The sequence below is a fragment of the Dama dama genome, chromosome 30 (assembly GCF_033118175.1).
Source record: "Dama dama isolate Ldn47 chromosome 30, ASM3311817v1, whole genome shotgun sequence".
Classification (NCBI taxonomy): domain Eukaryota; kingdom Metazoa; phylum Chordata; class Mammalia; order Artiodactyla; family Cervidae; genus Dama; species Dama dama.
The window spans coordinates 24,708,315-24,726,599 of record NC_083710.1 but is presented as its reverse complement, the minus strand read 5'-3'; the positions used below and the strand labels follow the sequence as shown (position 1 = coordinate 24,726,599).

The window sequence follows — 18,285 nt, the reverse complement described above, 5'->3', positions numbered from 1 at the left end:
ATTACAGTGGTTCAGGCTCCCAAGGGCTAGATGGAGGCTGAGTTCACTACAGTATAAGGAAGCTAAATGACATCTCTGTTGGAAGGCAAATACAGGCAGATACAGTTTTCAACAAAGTTTTAGTCAGTTGTGCATACAAGTCAATGGGAGTGGTCTGATTTCCGCAGGGCTTTTGGTGGATTCTCACAACTGTTTTGTCTTAAGCCAAACAAGACTGTAAATTTGCAGATTCATTTGAATGGTTGTTCTCTACACTATAGATCAGTGTATTCCTCATGGTTATTTTAAGAAAAGAGAAATAGCTACTTGCTTTTGTGTCTTACTTTGTGTTTGGAATCTAAAACCAAATTGTATTCTTTGCTCATAGTAGTCTGTCAAATATTTGTTGAATATACATATAATTGTTCTGCTATTGCATATTTTTAATATTTAATACTTAATTCTAATGAAGTTTGAAAGGTACAAGATCTTCAGTTTACATATCAAGTTAAGGAGAACCAAAGTATAAGAAATACCACTTTTAAGGATAAAACATGATATTATAGTCCATAATCAGTTTATTGCATACAGTTTCCTATTCTTCATTCCTAATTTAACAATTCAGATACATAATGGCCAATATAATCTCAGTGTTGATTTAATAGTTGCCAGTTACCAAAAGATTTGGAGGATATTTTTCAGTCCTCCCCAAAACTTAACATCTGTTTCCACAGCCCTCTGTGTTATATTACAGGTACTTTTTTCGTATAGAGTTTTATCTCTAAGACACCAACTGTCATTTCTTTGGAAGCTTTGATTATTTCAGTATTTTGCATATAAGTAATCAAAAATCTGTAATCTATTTCAAAACATGAGTCCTTTCAGCTTTTTGCTTTTTAAAATGTGCGTATTTTTTGATAATCACCTACCACAAATCTCACAGTCCCGGATCATGAATGCATATTTATTTATAAAGGAAAATGTGGGTGGTAAAGGTATCAGCCTACAATATCTAAAAGAAAAATAACTTTTAGACTGAAAAGTGAAACTGTATAAAGCAGTGAATACAGCATTGGAAAGGGTGTTGGGAGACCAGGGTTTAATCTGCCTCCACTTTTCATGATTGGTTCTGACTAGCCCTCCAGGCCTCCTCTCTGGACCCTCTCCTACTCCATACTTCCCTGGTGTGTGGAGGAAATACCCAGCTCTCTGGCCTTTTGTGACCATGCCATAAATTTGCAAAATGTTCTGCTCTTGCACATGCTGTTCCTTTTATTTGGAATACTCTTCACCATCTTCTTGATCTAGAAAATTCCTGATCATCTTTCATAACTAAGTTCAACTATGACTTCCACAGTTAACCCTTGCTTAACAGCCAGCAACCTTTTCCTCCATCTTAGCTACAGTTCCCCTCCCCCACTCCCCCAAAACCCAGACAGAAAAACCTGGCCAGGTTGAAGAAGGAACCATACTCATTTCCTTTTCTAAGAGTACTAGGCATGTTTATTCAGTTTTTCAAATATTTTATAGAATTCCTATTGTTCTAGATGCTTGGAACAGCCTTCCTTCATAGAGCTTTTAGCCTAATAGAGATAGACTATGAATTAGATAAGTGTATTTTTCATAGTATATTGAAAGTGTAAGTGCCTATAGAGAAAACAGAGTGGGAAGACCAATAGAAAGTCTCTGCACAAGGGTATGAGTTTTAGGTTGGGGGTTACAAATTGATTACAAATTGAAATTGATTAATCAGGAAGACTTCAGTGAGGAAAGGACATGTGAGCCAAGATTTGAAGGAGAGAGAAATGGGGATATCTAATAGAGCTCAGGTAGAAGGAACAGCTAGTGCAAAGGCCCTGAGGTTGGAGCTTGCCAATACTATCTGAGGAACAACAAGGAAGCCCATGTGCTTGGAACAAAGTGAGCAAAAACAACAGTAGTAGAGACTAGATCAGAAAGATATAATAGAGTGGAGATGGGGGCCAAGACTTCATGGGGTCCTGGAGGCCATTGTGAGGACTCTGGCTTTTACTAGGAATGTGATAGGAAGTCCTTGGAGGATTTGATATGAAAACTGACTTATCCGAGTTACAATCTTAAAGGTTCCTCTGATTCATGGAATATGGACTGTTGGAGGACAAGGCAGTAATCCGGACAAGGGAAGATTGTGGCTTGGACCAAGATTGTGTCAGGGGAGATGGTAAGAAGTGGTTGGATCCTGGATATATGCTGAGGGAAGAGCTAGTAGGCTTTCATGATGGAGTAAATGAGAGAAAGAAATAAGTCAAAGATGACGCCAAAGTATTCAGTAAAAAATTCTCCGCTGGAGAAGGTTACCCACTCCAGTATTCTTGGGCTTACCTTATGGCTCAGCTGTTAAAGAATCTGCCTGCAATGCGGGAGACCTGGGTATGATCCCTGGCTTGGGAAGATCCCCTGGAGAAGGGAAAGACTACGCACTCTAGTATTCTGGCCTGGAGAATTCCATAGACTGTAAATCCATGGGGTTGCAAAGAGTTGAACATGACTGAGTGACTTTCGCTCACTCACTTCATTCAACTGGAAAGATGAAGCTATTAATGAATTGCAATGATGAAGATTGTGTCCGGAGCAGATATGGAAGTGAAGTTTAGAAATTTGTTTTTGAACATGTTGAGTTTTAGATGATAATTCTCCAAGCCAGGCTTCAACAGTATGTGAACCATGAACTTTCAGATGTTCAAGCTGGATTTAGAAAAGGCAGAGGAACCAGAGATCAAATTGCCAACATCCATTGGAGCATTGAAAAAGAAAGCAAGTTCCCGAAAAACATCTACTTCTGGTTTATTGACTATGCCAAAGCCTTTGACTGTGTAGATCACAACAAACTGTAGAAAATTCCTAAAGAAATAGATACCAGACCACCTGACCTACCTCCTGAGAAATCTGTATGCAGGTCAAGAGACAACAGTTAGAACTAGACATGGAACAACAGGCTGTTTCCAAATCGGGAAAGAAGTACCTCAAGGCTATATATTGTCACCCTGCTTATTGAACTTATATGCAGAGTACATCATGAGAAATGCTGGACTGGATGAAGCACAAGCTGGAATCAAGATTGCTGGGAGAAATATCAATAACCTCAGATATGCAGATGACACCACCCTTATGGCAGAAAGCAAAGTGGGGTCACAAAGAGTCAGACACGACTGAGTGACTGAACTGAACTGAACTGAGCCTTTAAATGGGGCTTCCTAGGTGACTCTAGCAGTAAAGAGCCTGCCAGCCAATGCAAGAGACATGAGAGATGCGGGTTCGATCCCTGGGTCAGGAAAATCCCCTTTAAAAGGGTATGGCAACTCACTCCAATATTCTTGCTTGGAAAATCCCATGGACAGAGGAGCCTGACAGGCTACAGTCCATAGCATTGCAAAGAGTCAGACATGACTGACATGACCTTGCACATACACACAGCCTTTAAAGGAGAGATGTCAGGTTGTCAGCTGGATTAGTGAGTTTGGAGTTTGGGAGAGACATCTGCTGGAGATAAAAATTTTGGAGTCATCAACATACAATTGATATTTAAAGCCATGACAGTGAATGAGATCATGAAGGGAGTGGTTGTAGAAAGAAAATACAGGAGGTACAAGCCTGAGCCCTAGGGTGCTCCAGTGTTACGTGATTCAGCATGCGGGTCTGTTATAGCATGTTCACATTTTCTTGTAATTGTTTATGCCTATCTTATATTGTGAACTCCTTGATGGACTGAATTTTACTCTTGAGAGTCTCTTGGACTGCAAGGGGCTCCAACCAGTCCATCCTAAAGGAGATCAGTCTTAGGTGTTCATTGGAAGGACTGATGTTGAAGCTGAAACTCCAATACTTTGGCCACCTGATGTGAAGAGCTGACTCATTTGAAAAGACCCTGATGCTGGGAAAGATTGAGGGTGGGAGGAGAAGGGGACCACAGAGGATAAGATGGTTGGATGGCATCACCGACTCAATGGACATGGGTTTGGATGTACTCCGGGAGTTGGTGATGGACAGGGAGGCCTGGCATGCTGCGATTCCTGGGGTCGCAAAGAGTCGGACACGACTGAGCGACTGAACTTAACTGAACTGAAAAACAGTTTCAGGGACTTACCTGGTGGTCCAGTGGTTAAGCCCCTATGCTCCTAATGAGATGTCTGGGTTTGATCCCTGATCAGAGAACTAGATCCAACATGCTGTGGGGCAACTAGGCACCTAAGAAGTCTACATGCCACAAGTAAGACCCAAGGCAGCCTGAATAAATAATTAAATATTTTTTTTAAAAACCCAACAGTTTCATATGAGGTATAATTTACCTACCATAATACTCACCTATTTTAAGTATACAATTCAATGACTTTTAGTGTCTACTCACTTTTATATTTTCAATGACAAAGAAGCAGTTAATAAATGTTTTTAGAATGAATGTGAAATTTTAAGTAAACTATTAAATAAATGGATGTATGTGATATTAGTTGTCTGAATTTCTCTTTGTGTACAAAATGAGGGTGTGACTAGAGGATTTTTAATTCTCTTTCAACTTTGAAACTTAAATGTTCCATATGTTTGTTTCAGAGTCAAGGAATAAATCTCAGTGAGCTGCTCAGGTTTTTCCATTACTAGCTTTTTTAATGGCATAAAGACACAAAATTTTTTTAGAAAATTTCTTAATCCAGTGAGAAACTGGTTTTGACTTACTTGTGTTAGATTATAACTATTAAGATATGGTTTAAAATGGAATATCTCACCATGAATCAGGAATGGTAGAGCACAAACTTGGGGTCTAGTATTCTTTGGTTTATAATACATGTAGATTTATATATGTTTATATATATTATTGACTTAAAAAATATTCAAAACTCAAAAGTTGAGAATTATGTTTTATTTGGTGGGAATTTTTAGGACTTCAAGCCCAGGAGATAACATCTCAAGTGACCCTGAAAGAACCACTCCAAGGAGATGAGAGGAGGAACTGGGTTATATAGAAGTTTTGCAACAAAGGGCAGGTAATCTGAACATCAAAAGATTATTGTTAGTTAAAGAAAACCAGATATCCCAAGTGAAAGTCGCTCAGTTGTGTTCAACTCTTTGCAACCGTATAGTCCATGGAATTCTGCAGGCCAGAATACTGGAGTGGGTGGGCTTTTCCTTCGCTAGGGGATCTTCCCAAACCAGGGATCGAACCCAGGTCTCCTACACTGCAGGCAGATTCTTTACCAGCTGAGCCACAAGGGAAGCCCTTGTTAAAGGACTTAAAGGAAGTTAAAGAAAACCAGATATCCCAAGTTAAGGAATTTAGCCCTTTTCTATGTATGGGAAGATTCAAGAGTCTAGGCTCATTCCTTTCATATGCATCTCAGCTATCTGGGGCTAGTACCCTGTGTTTTTCACATCCTGAGCTCCCTTAAGGCTCACATAAGGAGTGACTGCAGTCCTGCTGGCTGTAGGATCTCAGGTATTCTTCGTGAGAGCCTTAGGGCTCAGAAGCTCACATTGGAGGACTGGGATCACTGATGACTGTGACATCCTTGTTTTCTGATATGGCAGGAAATACTCCGTTTCTCAATATTTATATACAGGTTTCCTACATTTCAACATTAGAGTTAAATTAACATTTACTCTAAGTAGACTGGGAGAAATTAAAGATTGTAATCCCTGGCACAATCACTAAAGAAGTAATACCAAGAGATGTAGCTTAAAAGTCAATACAAGAATTAAAATGAAATGCTACAGATAGCTGTTTAACATAAAAGAAGGTAGGAAAGAAATAATAAAGATAAGACACACAGCAAAATGGTAAACCACAATACAATCAGATTAACAATTACATTAACTTTAAATTGGCCAAGCACTCTGATCAAAAAGAAGAGATTGTTAGACCGTAAGACTGAATTTAAAAAGCAACACCCAATTACTTGCTGTATGTGAGAGACACACTTTAAAAACAGAAATATAAGTAGAGTAAAAGCATCTAAAAATACAAACATAATAAAGTTAGACTGGCTACATTAATAAAAGCAGACTTCAAAAAAAGTTTCATAATAGGCAGAGAGACATTTTATAATGATATTATGCATTGCTATGATACATAATTATATATATAGAACTTTAAAATATATGAAGCAAAAACTGATAGAACTAAAGGGAGAAATAGACAAATACATAAACATAGTTGGAAAATTTTAAATACTTCTATAGTAATGGATAGAAAAAAAAACAACCAGAAAAATCAGTAAGGCTGTAGAAGATCTGAAAAACATTATCAACACTATAACCTAACTGACATTTATAGAATAATGCACTCATCAACTTCAAACTACACATTCTTTTCAAGTATGTAAGGAATGTTCACCAAGATAGATCATATCCTGGGCCATAAAATAAATCTTAATACATACCAAAAGACTGAAATCTTACAGAATGTATTCTCTAACCATAATAGAATTAAATGAGCAATAATAACAATAAGATAAAGAGAAAAGCACCAAATATTTTGAAAGTAAACAGCATATGTCTGAATAACCCCTGACTCAAAGAGAAATCACAAGGGAAATAAGAAAATATCCTGAATTATTTGATAATGTAAGCTCAACATATCAAAACTTGTCTGCTAAGCTGTACTTAGAGTGCAATTTATTGCTTTAAATGTTTGTTAGGAAAAAAGAGATCTAAAATCAGTGATCTAAGTTTTGACCTTAAGAAAATTTTAAAATAGTGTGCACCTTAAATTTACACAATATGTCAACTATCTCAGTAAAGGTGTAGGAAAAAGAAATTAGAAAAATGAGAGTAAATTAAGGGGGCTTCCCAGGTAGCGCTAGTGGTAAAGAACCCTCCTACCAATGCAGGAGACCTAAGAGACGCGAGTTTGATCCCTGGATTGGGAAGATCCCTTGGAGAAGGGGCACCCACTCCCGTATTCTTGCCTGGAGAATCCCATGGACCGAGGAGGCTGGCAGGCTACTGTCCAAGGGGTCGATAAGAGTTGGACACAACTGAAGCGACCTGGCAGAAACTCAAAGTAAGCAGTAAGAAAGAGCAGAAATCAGTGAAACAGAAACTGACAAAAACAGAGAACATTAATGAAAGCAAAAGGTGGTTCTTTGAAAAGATCAATGGGAAAAAAAAAAAAAGAAGGTACAGGAAACCCTGGCACTCCAATGGTTAAGACTGGGATCTTCCGCTGCACAGGGTCTATCCCTGGCTGGGGAAGATCCTGCATGTTGCATAGCATGGCCAAAAAAAGAGAGAGAGAGAGAGAGAAGATACAAATCAGCAACATCAGGAATAAAAGAGGGAGCACAACTACAGAGTCTACAGACCTTCAAGGATAAAAGGAAATAGTATAAACAACTTGTGTCTGTAAATTGTCCAACTTAGATGAAATAGCTTTCTTGAAAGACACTATTTATCAAACTGACATAACAAGAAGTAGAAAACCCAAATAATCTTACACCTACTAAAGAAATTGAATTTTGTGACTTAAAATCTTGCCACAAACAAGAATCCAGGATCAGATGGCTTCACTGATGAGTCTTATCAGGCATTTAAGGAAGACATAATACAAATTTTCAAAAACTATTTCAGAAAAGATAGAGGGAAGGAATAATTTTCTACTCCTTTTATGAGGCCAATACTTAACTTGCCACCAAAACTAAGCATAGATGTTACAGAAAGGAAAACTGTTACAGCCAATATTCCTCATGAGCATAGATGCAAAAATCCTTAACAAAATTTTGGCAAATCAAATTCAATAAGAAAAAAGGGATAATACATCATGAACAAGTGGTTGGGATGGGGTGGTTTCCAGGAATGCAAGGTTGGTTAACATTTGGACATTGATCAGTATTACTCAGCATATCAAGAGAATGCTTCAAACTGGGCTTCAGCAGTAAGTGAACCGAGAACTTCCAGATGTACAAGCTGGATTGAGAAAAGGCAGAGGAACCAGAGATCAAATTGCCAACATTCATTGGACCATAGAGAAAACAAGGGAATTTCAGAAAAACATGTTTCATTGACTACACTAAAGCCCTTGACTGTGGATCACAACAAACTATGGAAAGTTAAAGTTAGAGATAGGAATACCAGACCATCTTACCTGCTTCCTGAGAAACCTGTATGTGGGTCAAGAAGCAACAGTTAGAACCAGACATGAAACAACAGATTGGTTAAAAATTGGGAAAAGAGTATAAATAGCCTGTATATTGTCACCCTGCTGACAATTTCACTTTCACTTAAAGTGAAAGGTGTGTAATTCCTTTTTTCACTTGAACACTTAGAGGCCATTGTAGGGTTATTAATTGGCCTAATTACAATAACGTTGTGTCTCCAAGAATAGGGAGGCCTGAGAAAAGGGATGGGGGACTAATCCATCAATGGAGCAATCAGAATATACACATTTATCAATTGTTTGCCAGCTTACATGGGCACAGTTCATGGTGCCCCAAAACAATTACAATAGTAACATCAAAGGTCATTGATCACAGATCACCACACAAATATAATGAAAGTTTGAAATGTTATGAAAATTACCAAATGTGACACAGAAACATGAAGTGAGCAAGTGCCTTTTGAAAAATGGTGCCAGTAGACTTGCTCAACGTAGGGTAGCCACAAACTTTCAATTTGTAAAAAGCACAAAATCTGAGAAGTGCAATAAAACGAGATTTGCCTCTAGATAATTAAGTAAGCCCAGATCATATGTACCACCTCAACTCCAAGGTCCCTGCCAGTACTACGTTCTTGATCTCATCTACATCCCATGGAAGAGTAAAGGAGATGAGTTTGTTAGTAGTGTTTTCATGACTTCCTAAAATTAGCATAATTGTCATGAAGTGTTTTTGTCAGAGAGGAAGGGAATAATTATCTGGTATAATTTTTTTCTTTTTTTTTTTGGCCAGAGAAAATTATGTATTAATAATAACTCTTTGCGACCCCATGGACTGTAGTCTACTAGGCTCCTCCGTCCATGGGATTTTCCAGGCAAGGGTACTGGAGTGGGCTGCCATTTCCTTCTCCAGGGCCAGGAAACTGAAGAACCCATTTTTACTGCAGGGGCAGAAGGCCTGTGATTTTGGTAGGAAACATTGAGTAAAGGGTGTGGTAATTAGCAGAAGGAAGTGAAAGTAAAGAAAGAAAAAGAAACACAACTGCCAGCAAAATGAAGGCTCTTATCACCATCCAAGTTACTTTTCTGATACAAATTAGGTAACTATACAAGTTGATGCATTTGTCTTCCTACCAAGGCATTGTTCGTAGGCTGCTGTATTATGAATTATGACAAGTCAATAGATTCCCAAAATGCATTGAATAAGGCCATGTCATTAAGCACTTTTCCGATGGAACACATTGCCTGTTTCACAACAACGCTACGAGGTGAATACCGCACTAGTTCTTACCCTTTCCACTTTACAGATAGGGAAACTGACTCGGTCCACTCTATTGTCTTTCTAAAAAAGCAAGATATCCTAAATTTGTAAGCACGATTTGCCTCATGACTTTGGGTAAGAGATTGTGGTCATGTAATACCCAACTTACTCAATTGTGGTGAGGATTCCTGTGATCATGTATGTAAATTCCCTAACGCACATTTAGTTCTCGGTAATGAATATTTACTACTTGAAAGAACAATTGATTTTAACTGTTAAAATTAGTAAAGCAGTTTAGAAGATGTAAGATTAAGAAGATCCTGGATGGCAAGACTATTGAAGACAATGGAAGCAACTTTAACTGAATTAACTGTGTGACAGTGGAGGACATATCTTGGGAATGTGAAATAGGGGGTGGCATTAGGTTTGGAGTTTGCAGAGGAGATGAGGCTAGAAAGTTTGGCAGGGGCTGAAAACTGTGGACAGCTTTGACTGCTTACATGCAGTAAGAAGGAGACTAAAAACTTTGATGTATGTGGGGAGGGTGCTGGAGTTTGATAAAAATCTTATCAGTGTTTTAGGAAAAGAACTCTAATGACAGTGTAGAGCAGGGCTGAGGTGGGGGGCAGAGATAGAGGGACTAGCCAGGACATTCTTGTAAGGTTTCAGTTGAGATTTAATGAAAGTCAGACATGGGGCTGCAGAGAAAAAAGAACATTAGAAACACAAGGTATTCTCTACTAGGATATTGGATGGGAGAAAGTGAAAGGGAGATGCTGGAGCTAGGACATTTCTGGTATTTCAAGCTGAAGTCACATCTAGCTCAGTTATAACTTGTGATCAAGTACCTCAGTAAAAAGAAGGATTAGGTTTGTATGGAAAGATGAGTTCAATTCAGGATGTGTTGAGTCTGAGATGTTTACAGAACTTCCCATTGGAAATATGGGCCCGGGGCTTGGAAGATGAATCAGCTGAAGGCAGATGGCAAGTCACCCACTTAAAGATCACAGCTGAAACTGCCCAAGTGGATGAGATCATTGAGGAAGGATGTGCAGCACGAAACAAATACCATCAATGTTAGTAACCATTTCAAGGATCTTCCTGTGCACTTAGATTTTGGCTGACAGGGGAAAGAGCAGCAAACAAAATTAAAACATGTGAGTCTTAAGTCTGGTCTGTTACTTGTATGCTTTCCTTACTTCTCTCAAGAACACTGTGAGGTAGAAAAAAAAGAGGGAGAAGAGGCAAATCCTTGCTAAGGTCCTCACTTTCAGGGTGAAGGCAGAAGAGGAACTAGAAAAGGGAAGAAAGACCAAAGTTTTTAAAAGTTACTTTAAACCTCCACAGCCAACTTATTATCATCATAAGACAGAGATCCTGCCTCCAGCATTCTTGGACTTGATGAGGATCAGGATGCACACATCAGAAGATGTGGAACAACCTATGGGGACATTTAGGAAGTGCCGAGTGCATGGAACAAGAAGTGCTATTTAATTGTGAACAGGGCTGGATTGAGCTGGTCCAGGAAGATCTGAGAGAAGACATGTGTGTGGGATCTTGAAAGGACAGCAGGGCTTAGATGAGTGGAAAAGAGCAGGGCAGAGCAGTGCAGGTCAGGGGACCCATGGCCTTAAACATGACGCATTTTCTCTTAGCTCATAGTTACTGCTGAGGTATATCAGAAAGCCTCCCACAAACTTCCAGTACTTACAGCCTATTTTTGCTTTAACTCTACATTTTCCACTTCCTCTGAATGCAACTGGAACACACTTATCTTTTCATCAGGTTTGATATTTGGCATCTGACCTTCCTTTTAAAACATCAGCACATTTCAGCTATTCATTTTAGTTCCAACATTTATTTACATACCTGTGATTTTTCAAGATTAATTCTCTTAATGTCAAATCGTGTGACATTTCTGAACTATTGACATTATGCTTAGAGATTTTTAAAGAACAGTTAATTCCTCGTTACTTCCACATTAATGATCTGAAAGTTGTTCCTTTCCCTACCTGCCAAATGAGGAGGGATCCTGGAGCAAAGTCATGTCCCAGGCTGTAGTGGACATTTGCTGCTCCTTGGCTTCCCAGCATCCATTTGCCCTCCTGTTCTTAATTATGAATCCCTTTTTGGGGATTCCTGGCTCCTTATTGTGAGTCCCAGTGAGCCTGTTAAGGAACCCTTGGCTTCTCCTTGCCAAGAGTAGTTAGTGACTGAAGCTGGCCAATAGAATTTTACTCTAAGACAGTGCATCTTTTTTTTTTTTTTTTAAGATATATTTATTTTATTTTTTGGCTGTGGTGGGTCTTTGTTGTTGCACAAGGGCTTTCTCTGGTTGCAGTGAGTAGGGGCTACTCTTCATTGCAGTGTGCAGGCTTCTCATTGCATTTGCTTCTCTTGTTGTGGAGCACAGGCTCTAGGTACGTGGGCTCAGTAGTTGCGGCTCCTGGGCTCTAGAGCGCAAGCTCAGTAGTTGTGGTGCATGGGCTTAGTTGCTCTCTGGCATGTGGGATCGCCCCAGACCAGGGATGGAACTGGTGTCCCTTGCAATGCAAGGCAGATTCTTAACCACTGGACTACCAGGGAAGCCTTCCAACAGTGCATCTTGAACAGAATAACTCAAGGACTGTTATGAAAGAAAAAAAAATTGGAGAAGGATTTTCTTCATCAAAGGTGCTCTGAGATCATTGATTACTTCCTACCATTTGGGTGATTCAGAGTTGCCCTGTTTCTGCCTTCATGAGCCTCGTTCTTCAAGTCCTTTTTCAAGTCTCTGAGCTCTCTCACACCTTTCTAATAAATTCTCTCAATTAGAGTCAGTCTCTATTGTTTTAAAAAAGTTAAACAAAAAAATGAACTCATTCTCTGACTCTACTAGAAAATCCAGTTTTCGGCTGTTTGCCAAAGTTACCCCCACTGGTGTGGGGAAGCAGGAGAGATATGGATGGGTACAAAATTATAATTAAAAGAGATTGTGACAAGTGATACTTTGTCTTTTTTCAGTGCCCAGTGAATTGAATCGCCATCTATGTGGTTGTTCGCGGAAGGAGCTGGAGAATCATACTTGATACGCAGCCTTGCTGTGCTGGATCCACGCTCCACCCTCCTTCACTTGCTGTCTCCCCCAGGGGATGGTTTGACTAGAGGAAGTCAAGAGCAATTAATTGAGTCAAGAGGCCCCTGTGTTTGGCTTCCTGGTTGAGTTGGTCCTCTTCCTAACTTGAGAGTGAGTGAGTTTTCTTAGCTCCCACATTGAGAGGTTGCCTCAGGCTGGCTGTGTCCAGCAGTGTGCTTGTAAATGTTTAACAACTGGGTCTCTGAAAGAAAAAAAAGTTCTGGTTCATATTATTCACTGGTATCTCTGGCTATATTACCAACCAAAACTTATGTGGCTACCCATGTGATGTCATTGAATGCATAGCTAGAGAAAGGTGGTAGCAGTCAGCTCCCCGCATGTCCAGGCACATGGCTGGCCATGTCGCCTGACAGAATAACTCAGCTTCTCTCAAGGTGGGCCTGCTGTCCATGATTCTCTCACCTTCGAAGTTCCAACAACCTCTCCCTCCTCTTGGCCCTTGGGTATAGGGGATGATAACAGTTTCTGCTTCCAGTGTGGTCTTTATTCCTTTGTGGTCTTTCTTTTCCTTGCACACATCTTTGTAAATTGTCCCTGTGTAAGAAGACAAAACAACTATTCCTACATACACACAACTTCTCAAATTACCCTCATTTGAAAGTGCCGTCTTTTTCACAACGAGCACAGTGGTTATCAGCCTCCAAGGTGGCCCCTAACAGGCTGTGCCTCCTGTGTAGTCCCCTCATGTCCTTGGGTAGTTCCCTCCCACACTTTGTCAGACTTGGTCTGTGTTAACTGTAGAAAGTGGCAGAAGTGATGGCGTGTCTCTTCTGAGACTGGTCATGAACAACACTGCAGCTTTCTTCTTGGTCACCTTGCACACTCTCTCTTTTTCTGATCATTCACTTTGGGGTGAATCAACCTTCACATCAGACATTCCCCATGTCGTAAGGAACTGAGGCCTGCAGTCAATCACGTGAGTGAGATTGAAAGCAGATCCTCTAGCCCCAATGAAAACGTAAGAATGTTGTGACACATGCAACATCTCCACATTGGCCTCATGAAAGACTGAGCCAGAGCCACCCAGGTAAGCTGCTCCCAGGTCTCTGACCTTTCAAGAGACTCTGTGAGATACTAAATACTTACTGTTTGAGGTAATTTGTCTTGCCACAATAGATAACTAATTTAGGCACCCTGACAGACACAATTCCCCACTCTTATCCTTCATTTCTAGGGATTTACCTCCTAAGTATCTACTCACTTCTCCCCTTCTCTGCTGCCATCATCCTAGTCCAAGTCTGGACCATGGTGACAGATCTCTAAATGACCTTCCCACTGACTGCACTCCAGCAAGAATGATCAGTGGAAACCCATGGGTGATATTCTCCTTATTAAAATCCTTCCCTGGAAACCTGTTGCTCTTAGAATCAAGATTAAAACCTGTTTTTCAAAAAATTATTTATGTTTGGCTGCACTGGCTCTTTGTTGCTTTGCTCGGACTTTCTCTAGTTGTGGTGAGCAGGGTCTATTCATTGTGGTGCACAGGCTTCCCACTGCGGTGGCTTCTCTTATTGTGGAGCACAGGCTCTAGGCGTGTGGGCTTCAGTAGTTGGAGCACTCGAGCCCAGAGGTTGTGGTGCATGGGCTTAGTTGCTCTGAGGCATGTGACATCTTCCTGAACCAGGGATTGAACCCATGTCCCCTGCATTGGTAGGCAGATTCTTATGTACTGCACCACCAGGGAAGTCCAAATCTTTATGTGGCTCACATGACCCTGGATAGCTTACCTTTTTTTACCTTTATAGTTTATCTTTGGCTACCCTCACTTGAACCTTGGACTATAAAGTTGGAGTTGAACTGTAGAGTTGGACTATAAAGAAAGCTGAGCACTGAAGAATTGATGCTTTTGAACTGTGGTGTTGGAGAAGACTCTTGAGAGTCCCTTGGACTGCAAGGAGATCCAACCAGTCCATCCTAAAGGAAATCAGTCCTGAATATTCATTGGAGGGACTGATGCTGAAGCTGAAACTCCAATACTTTGGCCACCTGATGTGAAGAACTGACTCATTGGAAAAGACCCTGATGCTAGGAAAGATTGAAGGCAGGAGGAGAAGGGGACGACAGAGGATAAGATGGTTGGATGGCATCACCGACTCAATGGACACGGGTTTGGGTGTACTCTGGGAGTTGGTGATGGACAGGGAAGCCTGGCGTGCTGCAGTCCATGGGGTCGCAAAGAGTCGGACACAGACAGAGCGACTAAACTGCACTGACCCTCACTTACACTCGCCCACCTTCCATGCTTCAATTTTGGACTACTTTGTATCTCTTCTAACTGCTAAGGTTCTTCCTGGAATTGAGTACTTTAGGTGGGCAGCTTAAAACACTCCTTTCTGGCAAGTGCTCCTACCTCCCAATCAGCCCAAATCATCCTTCAAGTCTCAAGGTTCAAGACCTTAGAAAAGCTTTCCTGGTCCTCTGCCAAGACTAGGGTTAGTCCACAATTCAAGCAGTATTTCCTGGGAATCTGACATAGGCATGATCTTGGGGTTTGCAATATAAGAATATCTTCTACCATTTGTTCGTGGTGTGTATGACAATTCTAACCCAAATATGTGATTAACGTTCATCACCATTACTGGATTATAAATGTCCTGCAGACAGATACCACTGTCTGCCCATTACCAATGCCTGACTTAGAGTGGGTGCCCAATTTCTATTTGTTGGAGAAATGAAATGAAATACATTTGTTGGAGAAATGTTGGAGTCAGACCCAAATTTGAATACTTGATCTACTGTTTGCAAACTGTGTGACTGGGCCACAGTTTCACCATCTAGCAAATGTAAATAATCACAATTTCCGTACCTCAGAATGTTGATGTGAGGGCGAAATCAGATAGTGCATGGTAGTTGCTCAGAGCACTGTCTCAGACCTAATAACACAAAGCAGATGAGACATGTTATTATTTAAAACTAATTTAGGGCTTCCCTGGTGGTCCAGTGGTTAAGAATCCACCTGCCAATGCAGGGAGCATGAATTCGATCCCTCGTCTGGGAAGATCCCACATAGCACAGGTCACCTAAGCCTGTGTGCCACAACTGCTGAGCCCATGCTCTGCGACAAGAGAAGCCACGGCAATGAGAAGCCTGCACGCCACAACGAAGAGTAGTCCCCACTCATCGCAACTAGAGAAAGCCTGCGTGCAGCAACGAAGACCCAAGGCAGTCAAAGATAAATAAAAACAATAAATAAAATGAATTTGACTCTGCATTCATGTCACAGAGCTGTCACTTTGAGACTGTCCAATTATTGCCATCTACATTTTCCTAGTCACGCTTTCCCTCCTTCTTCCCCAGAATTAGCCTCGTGTTGTTGTTGCGCAGCTTAGCTAATTATACTTGCTTCAGTCCCTTCAGGATTTCTCTGAAAACTTGAACTGATGCAGCAATTTTTTGTTTGCTATAAATTTCCCCACTTACAGGAAAGATTTTTAACATGAATGTATGTTTGGGAGAAAAGGGAAATGATACATATCCTTCAGGGGGATTCTGTGTCAAGGAATTAGCAGTAATAAATAGGAGTCTCTGTTATCTCAAAGAACACAGCAGATATAAATCAAAGTGAAGGAAAACTAGGAAGTCACGTGGCCACAACTTTTGATTATCCCCATCAGGATTATTTATAGCAAATCTTGATGTGCATTTCTGTTGAAGATACTAAATGCATAGAAGACATAACTTAAAACATACCCATCATAGGATAGTGTGTTCATTCCTAAAGCTACATGGTGAGACCAGGATTAACAATAGTTTTGTGAGCCATGAGCTTGGGGATAGTAAAAGCAACCTTAGTGACTTGTTTCATGGTTTAGAATCCCTTCCTGGTAGTTTCCTCTTTAAGGGGAGAGAGGTCAAGTTTTACCTCTGAAGTCACTCTCCAACATTCAGCCTTGGCTCTAACCCAGAGTATGTCCCTTCTTCAGCTGCAGTATGCTAGAAGCACCGCCTTGAATGGAATGTGCTTGCTTTTTTAGCAGCATCTGCCAGCCGTATGACTTCTGATGCAGAGCCCTGAAAGCAGGACCATCTCTCATCAGAAATCTGCCACCCCTGGTCCTGCCATGCTGAAAGGCTTGCAAGCTTCTCAGAACAGCTCATTCTCAAGGTGTCCAGGGAAGCTCTCCTGCGGGTCTGACCAGTGACCAGAGAAATACTCAGACCCCAGAAGCCTGCCTCACTGTGCAAAGGAGAGAAGAGAACAAAAAGGGAGAGAAGGAACAGCCTCATATTTGCCAAACCCAGCTGCTCTTAAAAACCTCAGTGCCTGTGCTTATTCACCACTTAAACATGTTTCCTAACTCAAAGACTCCTTCCTTCTCTCTTGAAATCTAAAACTTATCTCTGCCAAGGCCACGAAACCCCATTCTCAGATATTTTTTTATACTGCAAGGACAGATGAAGTTTCAGAAATGAGACCAGGCTCCGTGTACCCGAGAATTACTGAAATTTCCCTCTATAGTTCCTCTTTAAAAAAAAACAAACTTATTTGGTTGCACCAGGTGTTAGTTGCAACATATGGGATCCTCGATCTTTGTTGTGGTTTAGTTTCCTGACCAGGGATCAAACTTGGACCCCTGCGTTGGGAACGTGAGTCTTAGCCAATATTTCCAATATTTAGTGGCTTAAAAAGACCACTAAATCCTGAATTCATCTGTTTCCATGGGCCCCTAGGGTTGATTCAGGTAGATACCTGGAATTGGATACTCTTGTCGTCAAAGTCTTCTTTAAGCTGGAGAAATCAGTGTAAGATTCAGCTTTGAAAGTGGAGAAGATTGTGAGAAGCTAGGCTGTCAACAATGGCTGGCCATTGACCTCCTGGAGAGCACTAAGTGTTTCAGACAGCCAAAGAGCAGGGATTCTTTTTTACTTCTAGCGCATTTGACTGATAGTTGTGCCCATCTTGAGAGTATCAAGAATCAAGGATGCTTCCCTCTTATCTATGTGTTTACTGTCTTCATGCATCAGTCAGCATCTTTGTCAAAAATGTGCTCGTGGTTTTAGGCCTAGGTGTGGCTCAGCCATAAAGCTGCCAATGCAGAAGATGCAGGGACTCAGGTTTGATGCCTGGGTCAGGAAGATCCCCTGGAGAAGGAAATGGCAACCCACTTCACTATTCTTGCCTGGAAAATCCCATAGAGGAGCCAGGCAAGCTACAGTCCATGAGGTCACAAAAAGTCAGACATGACTTAGTGGCTAAAAACAACGAACAACAGCTTAGTTTGATTAGCAAAGGTCCCCTTTATTCAGTGCATGTCAATTTCTGAGTAGGAGTTGAAGAACTAGGTAGAATTATGGTGGCAATTAAATTTTGCTGTTGATTCCTATAAAGAAAAGGCGCTATTGGTAGGAGTTAGGACAATGTCAGTGTTCCCAGTCATACTCCTAGTTAACACTTACTGTTAACATTAGGGTATAGTAGGTATATCATTTGGGGTCCCAACAGCAAACAAGTAGAACACTCAAATTAGGATAACTTATTAAGTGTTACAAATGTTATAAAAAGCTAAGTACAAAACTGAAGGCAGAGCTAAGGGAGCCATAAGGTATGGGATGCATTCGGAAATGGCAGCAGCCACATAGTTATCACTCCTGGCCCCAAGGGACAAGGTGAGCGAAAGTTACAGAGCCTGGAAGGAGAATCATGCATAGCAGGTACTAATACTTTGAGAACAGCGGTGAGTAGATCACAGCCAGTGCAAGGCAACCTCTCCCTCTCCTCCCTCCTCTGTGTCTCCTGCCAGACTCCCCTTTGACTCAACACATATTAAAGCCAAAGACACGGAGCCATAT

General features: G+C 40.8%; 1 long non-coding RNA gene across 1 annotated transcript in view; it reads right to left on the bottom strand.

Moving 5' to 3' along the window:
* Window positions 1–18,285, bottom strand: part of LOC133049248 (uncharacterized) — a 54,441-nt gene that overhangs the window by 13,411 nt on the left and 22,745 nt on the right. Inside the window, exons 2-3 of the long non-coding RNA XR_009691254.1 lie at window positions 15,302–15,368; window positions 11,372–12,676 (exon numbers count right to left, since the gene is read on the bottom strand). This is a non-coding gene — a long non-coding RNA (uncharacterized LOC133049248). The remainder of the gene's footprint in view (window positions 1–11,371; window positions 12,677–15,301; window positions 15,369–18,285) is intronic.